This window comes from Schistocerca nitens, chromosome 12, assembly GCF_023898315.1.
Source record: "Schistocerca nitens isolate TAMUIC-IGC-003100 chromosome 12, iqSchNite1.1, whole genome shotgun sequence".
NCBI lineage: Eukaryota > Metazoa > Arthropoda > Insecta > Orthoptera > Acrididae > Schistocerca > Schistocerca nitens.
This window is the reverse complement of record NC_064625.1, coordinates 138,845,570-138,852,646: the sequence shown is the minus strand read 5'-3', so window position 1 is coordinate 138,852,646 and position 7,077 is coordinate 138,845,570. Positions and strand designations below refer to the sequence as shown.

Genomic DNA, 7,077 nt, shown 5'->3' with positions numbered 1-7,077 from the left:
TTATCACAGTGGCCAACCAGAACAAAAACGCCAAGAACAATTTTAATAAACATTTTTGGAACAGTGATCAAAAAGTTTTAAAAATTTTCTTTCAAAAATTCAGTCTTGATCACACCACGTATGCTTCAAGAACATAGGTGACCAGTTTCGGTCATATCACATCATCAGACCTTCGAAAATGGTCATGTGATATGACCGAAACTGGTCACCAATGTTTTAGAAGCAAACGTGGTGTGATCAAGACCGAATTTTTAAAAACGCTAAGACTTTACGCACGGACCGAATACTCCTCTTCAAGTTTAGTCTGGAATTGGCTTTCTTTTATTTGTTTCTGTTTTTCGTTACGTAGTAACGTAAATCCATTCATAGGATTATATATGACGGTAGTATCTGTTCCCGAAAGAACACATACTCGTACCGTGGATGACCATGCAGCTTTGCTAGAAATGAAATGATAATTAAATAGACACCCTAGCTGCAAACAGGCGTTGATATACTTCACTGGGGACATGTTGAAAATGTGTGCCCCGACCGGGACTCGAACCCGGGACCTCCTGCTTACATGGCAGACGCTCTATCCATCTGAGCCACCGCGGGCACAGAGGATAGTGCGTCTGCAGGGACTTATCCCTTGCACGCTCCCCGTGAGATCCACATTCCCAACATGTCCACACCACTACATTCGTAGTGCGCCTAACAGATGTTTGCCCATCATACTCATTACTCGTGGCAGATTAATCTACCAAGTCCCATACGAGTTCGGGCATAGCGTGTGCGTTCACACAAGAAGGTCAATGGCCGGGAAGCCATATTGTAATTATATATGACGGTAGTATCTGTTCCCGAAAGAACACATACCGTGGATGACCATGCAGCTCTGCTAGAAATGAAATCATAATTAAATAGACACCCTAGCTGCAAACAGGCGTTGATGTACTTCATTGGGGACATGTTTGGTAGATTAATATGCCACGAGTAATGAGTATGATGGGCAAACATCTATTAGGCGCACTACGAATGTAGTGGTGTGGACATGTTGGGAATGTGGATCTCACGGGGAGCGTGCAAGGGATAAGTCCCTGCAGACGCACTATCCTCTGTGCCCGCGGTGGCTCAGATGGATAGAGCGTCTGCCATGTAAGCAGGCGGTCCCGGGTTCGAGTCCCGGTCGGGGCACACATTTTCAACATGTCCCCAGTGAAGTATATCAACGCCTGTTTGCAGCTAGGGTGTCTATTTAATTATCATTCCATTCATAGGAGTTGCTTTGGAGTGGTTCCCGACCAAACGACGAAACTCATTCAATTCGTTGAGCTGCAGAATCTGGCCTCTTCTTTCAGGTGGTGCGACAGTGACGCAGTGACTGGGTAGGGGGGGGGGGGCGGGTTTCTGGTCCCCCCTGCCAAATGGGTGGTCGAACGGTTCCCGGAAGACGTCGAGACCTCCTCAGCAGTGTTCATTCTCGGGGATAACAGGCAGTGCGCGGGTGGTCTCGGCGGTGAAGGGTTGAACGAGCGGGACCCTTCGTGGGCTGTGTTAGCCTCCTGTCCGGGATAATTATTGCGAGTGGTCAGTTTCCGCGAGGGCAGAGCTCCGTGGGAGGCGCCCGGAGACCTTCAGCTCCCGGGTCCCTGACCGCGGCACAAAGCGGGTGGCGAGGTGCCCGACCGGATTATCCGTCCGACTATCCCTGACGGATAGCGGCTCCTGTCCACCGCGTCGGCAGCTCGTCCGTCTCCCCGTTCCAGGAATACCCCTTTTGTCGCGCCTAGCGGTCCCGAAACGGTGTCTGCCCCCCTATCCTCCCACGCCCCACACCAGCCCTCACCTGTTCTCAGCTAATAGTTAACGGGAGGGTACCTGATGGCATCCTTTATCATCTCGCTCTTGACGTCTTAGCAGCAGGAGCTTCATCTTGTTCACCACCCCATTCATCACTTAGACCGCGGACACGTACAAACTGCAAACGCCACAACTTATAAATAGACACAGGAAAAAAATCGTTTTAGCTTACGGCTTTTGTATCCCGCCTGACCGGCCTGAGTGGCCGAGCGGTTCTAGGCGCTTCAGTCTAGAACCGCGCGACCGCTACGGTCGCAGGTTCGAGTCATACCTCGGTCATGGATGGGTGTGATGTCCTTAGGTTCTACATCTACGTCTACATTTGTACTCCGCAAGCCACCCAACGGTGTGTGGCGGAGGGCACTTTACATGCCACTGTCATTACCTCCCTTTCCTGTACCAGTTGCGGGAAGAACGACTGCCGGAAAGCCTCCGTGCGCGCTCGAATCTCTCTAATTTTACACTCGAGATCTCCTCGGGAGGTATAACTAGGGGGAAGCAATATATTCGATACCTCATCCAGAAACGCACCCTCTCGAAACCTGGACAGCAAGGTACACCGCGATGCAGAGCGCCTCTCTTCCAGAGTCTGCCACTTGAGTTTGCTAAACATCTCCGTAACGCTATCACCCTTATCAGATAACCCTGTGACGAAACGCGCCGCTCTTCTTTGGATCTTCTCTATCTCCTCCGTCAACCCGACCTGGTACGGATCCCACACTGATGAGCAATACTCAAGTATAGGTCGAACGAGTGTTTTGTAAGCCACCTCATTTGATGATGGACTACATTTTCTAAGGACTCTCCCAATGAATCTCAACATGCCACCCGCCTTACCAACAATTAATTTTATATGACCATTCCACGTCAAATCGTTCCGTACGCATACTCCCAGATATTTTACTGAAGTAACTCCTACCAGTGTTTGTTCCGCTATCAGTAATCATACAATAAAGGATCCTTCTTTCTATGTATTCGCAATACATTATATTTGTCTATGTTAAGGGTCAGTTTCCACTCCCTGCACCAAGTGCCTATCCGCTGCAGATCTTCCTGCATTTCGCTGCAATTTTCTAATGCTACAACTTCTCTGTTTATTACAGCACCATCCGCGAAAAGCCGCATGGAACTTCCGACAATATCTACTAGGTCATTTATACACTACTGGCCATTAAAATTGCTACACCAAGAAGAAATGCAAATGATAAACGGGTATTCATTGGACAAATATATTATACTAGAACTGACATGTGATTACATTTTCACGCAATTTGGGTGCATAGATCCTGAGAAATCAGTAACCAGAACAACCACCTCTGGCCGTAAGAACGGCCTTGATACGCCTGGGCATTGAGTCAAACAGAGCTTGGATGGCGTATACAGGTACAGCTGCCCTTGCATCTTCAACACGATACCACATTTCATCAAGAGTAGTGACTGGCGTATTGTGACGAGCCAGTTGCTCGGCCACCATTGACCAGACGTTTTCAATTGATGAGAGATCTGGAGAATGTGCTGGCCAGGGCAGAAGTAGAACATTTTCTGTATCCAGAAAGGCCCGTACAGGACCTGCAATATGCGGTCGTGCATTATCCTGCTGAAGTATAGGGTTTCCCAGGGATCGAATGAAGGGTAGAGCCATGGGTCGTAACACATCTGAAATGTAACGTCCACTGTTCAAAGTGCCGTCAATGCGAACAAGAGGTGACCGAGACGCGTAACCAGTGGCACCCCGTACCATCACGCCGGGTGATACGCCAGTATTGCTATGACTAATACACGCTTCCGATGTGCGTTCACCGCGATGTCGCCACACACGGATGCGACCATCATGATGCTGTAAACAGAACCTGTATTCATCCGAAAAAATGACGTTTTGCCATTCGTTCACCGAGGTTCGTCTTTGAGTACACCATCGCAAGCGCTCCTGTCTGTGATGCAGCGTCAAGCGTAACCGCAGCCGTGGCCTCCGAGCTGATAGTCCATGCTGCTGCAAACGTCGCCGAACTGTTCGTGCAGTTGGTTGTTGTCTTGCAGACGTCCCTATCTGTTGACTCAGGGATCGAAACGTGGCTGCACGATCCGTTACAGCCTTGCGGATAAGTTGCCTGTCATCTCGACTGCTAGTGATACGAGGCCGTCGGGATCCAGACGGCGTTCCGTATTACCCTCCTGAACCCACTGATTCCATATTCTGCTAACAGCCATTGGATCTCTACCAAAGCGAGCAGCAATGTCGCGATACGATAAACCGCAGTCGCGATAGGCTACAATCCGACCTTTATCAAATTCGGAAACGTGATAGTATGCATTTCTCCTTCTTACACCAGGCATCACATCAACGTTTCACCAAGCAAACGCCGGTCAACTGCTGTTTGTGTATGAGAAATCGACTGGAAACTTTTCTCATGTCAGCACGTTATAGGTGTCGCCACCGGTGCCATCCTTGTGTGAATGCTCTGAAAAGCTAATCATTTGCGTATCACAGCATCTTCTTCCTGTCGGTTAAATTTCGCGTCTGTAGCACGTCATCTTCGTGGTGTAGCAATTTTAATGGCCAGTAGTGTGTAAATAGACACAGGAAAAACTCGTTTTACTTCGTGGCCAAAATCTTTGTTACTTGTTTTACCTAAATCGGGGTTATTTTTTGCCAAAATCGGTATCACATCTGCAGATTAGTTAATACTTTTTCTACCTATGTGTTTTTGCCAAATTTGATGTCTTTTTGACGTAAAAGTTTTCTGGATATGGTACTGCGTGATAGTGTATAAAACTACTGCTGCTGGAGAAAAGCCAACGTTTCGGCTTCGGTTGCAGCGGCCTTCTTCTGGGTCTACTGGTCCATATTGTTGATCATTAGACCCAAAAGAAGGCCGCTGCAACCGAGGCCGAAACGTTGGCTTTTCTCCAGCAACAGTAGTTTTATACACTATCACGCGGTACCATATCCAGAAAACTTTTATGACGACTGACTCTGGCCGCGCAAGCCTACGCAATTCTATTGATGTCTTTTCGCTACATTTGATATAATTTTCTGCCAAAGTCGGTGTTGGTTTTGCCAAATTCTATAACTTATTTTGACAAATTCACTCATTTCGTCAAATTCGGTGACTAATTTTGCTAGATTCGGTGACTTATTTTGTCAAATATAATGAACTTTTTGCTGTATATGATGATATGATGATTTTTTTGCGAAATATGGTGACTTCTTTGCCAAATATGATGACTGTTTTGCCAAATTGGGTGGATTTTCTGCCGAATTAAATTACCTTCTTCACCAGACTCTGTGTTACTTTTTTGCCAATTTGGGTGCTATTTTCTAGCCAGGGTCGGAGTTATTTTTTTCCAATGGTGGTGTTACTTTTTTATAAAATTTACAAGTAATATTTATTCAAACTAGTTGTTACTTTTACCAAATTCGATGTTACATTCTTAACAAATTCCACGCCTTATTTTTGGCAAATTCGATGTGACACTTTCGTCAAGTTCTGTGTTTTGTTGTCAAATTCGGTGTTTTGTCACATTCGGTGCTTTTCGAAAAAATTGGTGTTCTTTGTCAAATTTGGTGTTTTTTTGCCAAATTCCGTGTTGTTTTTGCTAGTTTTAGTGCTATTTTCGTAGCCATATCAAAGTTCATTACACAGGAAATGAACTGTCAGATTAAGGTTATACACAAATCTCACCCTTGAAGACGTCAGAAATGAAAATGCAGTTACAAATAGAAAACTGCCGCAACCAGATTTATAACATTTCTACAGGACTAATTTATAAATTTCCCGATGTTTCGTAAATAATACCGATTTCGCGTTATTTCACTAAAAATCGCTAATTTCGCGTTATTTATCGCATTATCGAATTCGCATAGTTTTCCTATCCCTACTTAGGCAGTAACTCAGGTGACGGAGGGCCAAGTTCCGAGTTTCCGCCGTTAAGTACTAAGCACACTGGCGGCGACAGCTATACTTTTCCTCATTTATACCTGAAATCAAGCACGATTTTAACAGTTGAACGACTTGCATTAGTATTATACATGTGCCTTTACACTTATCCTAATTTCTCCCAAATTCTCAACATTAATCCGACGGTTATCGTTTTTACAAAATGGTTCAAATGGCTCTGAGCACTATGGGACTCAACTGCTGAGGTCATTCGTCCCCTAGAACTTAGAACTAGTTAAACCTAACTAACCTAAGGACACACAAACATCCATGCCCGAGGCAGGATTCGAACCTGCGACCGTAGCGGTCTTGCGGTTTCAGACTGCAGCGCCTTTAACCGCACGGCCACTTCGGCCGGCTATCGTTTTTACACTTGGCCAGGTGAGACAGTAACAGTTTGAAACATTGCATTCGCGGCTCTCCTTTCAGACTCATACACTTCGTCCAACGCTGTTCTAATTTGTTGATTCCTTCCGAATAACAGGAATTGTCCCACTCTGCAAAATAGCTATTAGTTGCTGCAATCACCTCCTCGTTCGAATAAAATCTTTGTCCCACCAGCCATTTCTTCAAATTGGGGAACAAATAATAGTCCGAGGGTGCCAAGTCTGGAGAATAGGCGGGATGTGAATCCTATTTCCATTAACTTTGCGACCACAACTGCTGAGGTATGTGCTGGTGCATTGTCGTGATGGAAAAGACCTTTTCTGCGGTCCAATCGCCCTGCATGTCAGCAGGGGACTGTTCAAGATGCTTGAGGCTCTGTAATGATGTTGGCCTTGTGCAGCTGGAATGATATGGGACTCTTGACAGGTGACTCGAACGTAAGCATCCTATCTGGTCACCTGCATCCATTGATGTCCATTGTGCATTCTGACGGACTTGGGCAATTCCAGCAGGACAATGCGACACCCCACACGACCAGAATGGCTACAGAGCGGCTCCAGGAACACTCTTCTGAGTTGAGCACCAAACTCCCCAGACATAAACATTATTGAGTATATCTGTAATGCCTTGCAATGTGCTGTTTAGAAGAGATCTCCACCCCCTCGTATTCTTACGGATTTATGGACAGCCCTGCAGGATTCATGGTGTCAAATCCGTCCAAGGTTACTTCAGACATCAGTCGAGTCCGTGCCACGTCGTGTTGCGGTATTTCTGCGTGCTCGCAGGGTCCCTACACGTTATTAGGCAGGTGTACCAGTTTCTTTGTCTGTTCAGAGTATGATCTGTATATGTTTTGTTTTTCATATGACCATCCCTTTCGTATTCTATTATGTCTATGAAGTTTTCGAAA

General features: G+C 46.1%; 2 non-coding genes across 2 annotated transcripts; one reads left to right on the top strand and one right to left on the bottom strand.

The window, feature by feature from the left end:
- Nucleotides 1-523: 523 nt before the first annotated feature.
- Trnat-ugu (transfer RNA threonine (anticodon UGU)) lies at nt 524-598 on the bottom strand. The gene has a single exon. It is a non-coding gene; the product is annotated as a tRNA-Thr (tRNA).
- Nucleotides 599-1,101: 503 nt separating this feature from the next.
- Trnat-ugu (transfer RNA threonine (anticodon UGU)) lies at nt 1,102-1,176 on the top strand. Its single transcript has one exon. It is a non-coding gene; the product is annotated as a tRNA-Thr (tRNA).
- Nucleotides 1,177-7,077: the final 5,901 nt, after the last annotated feature.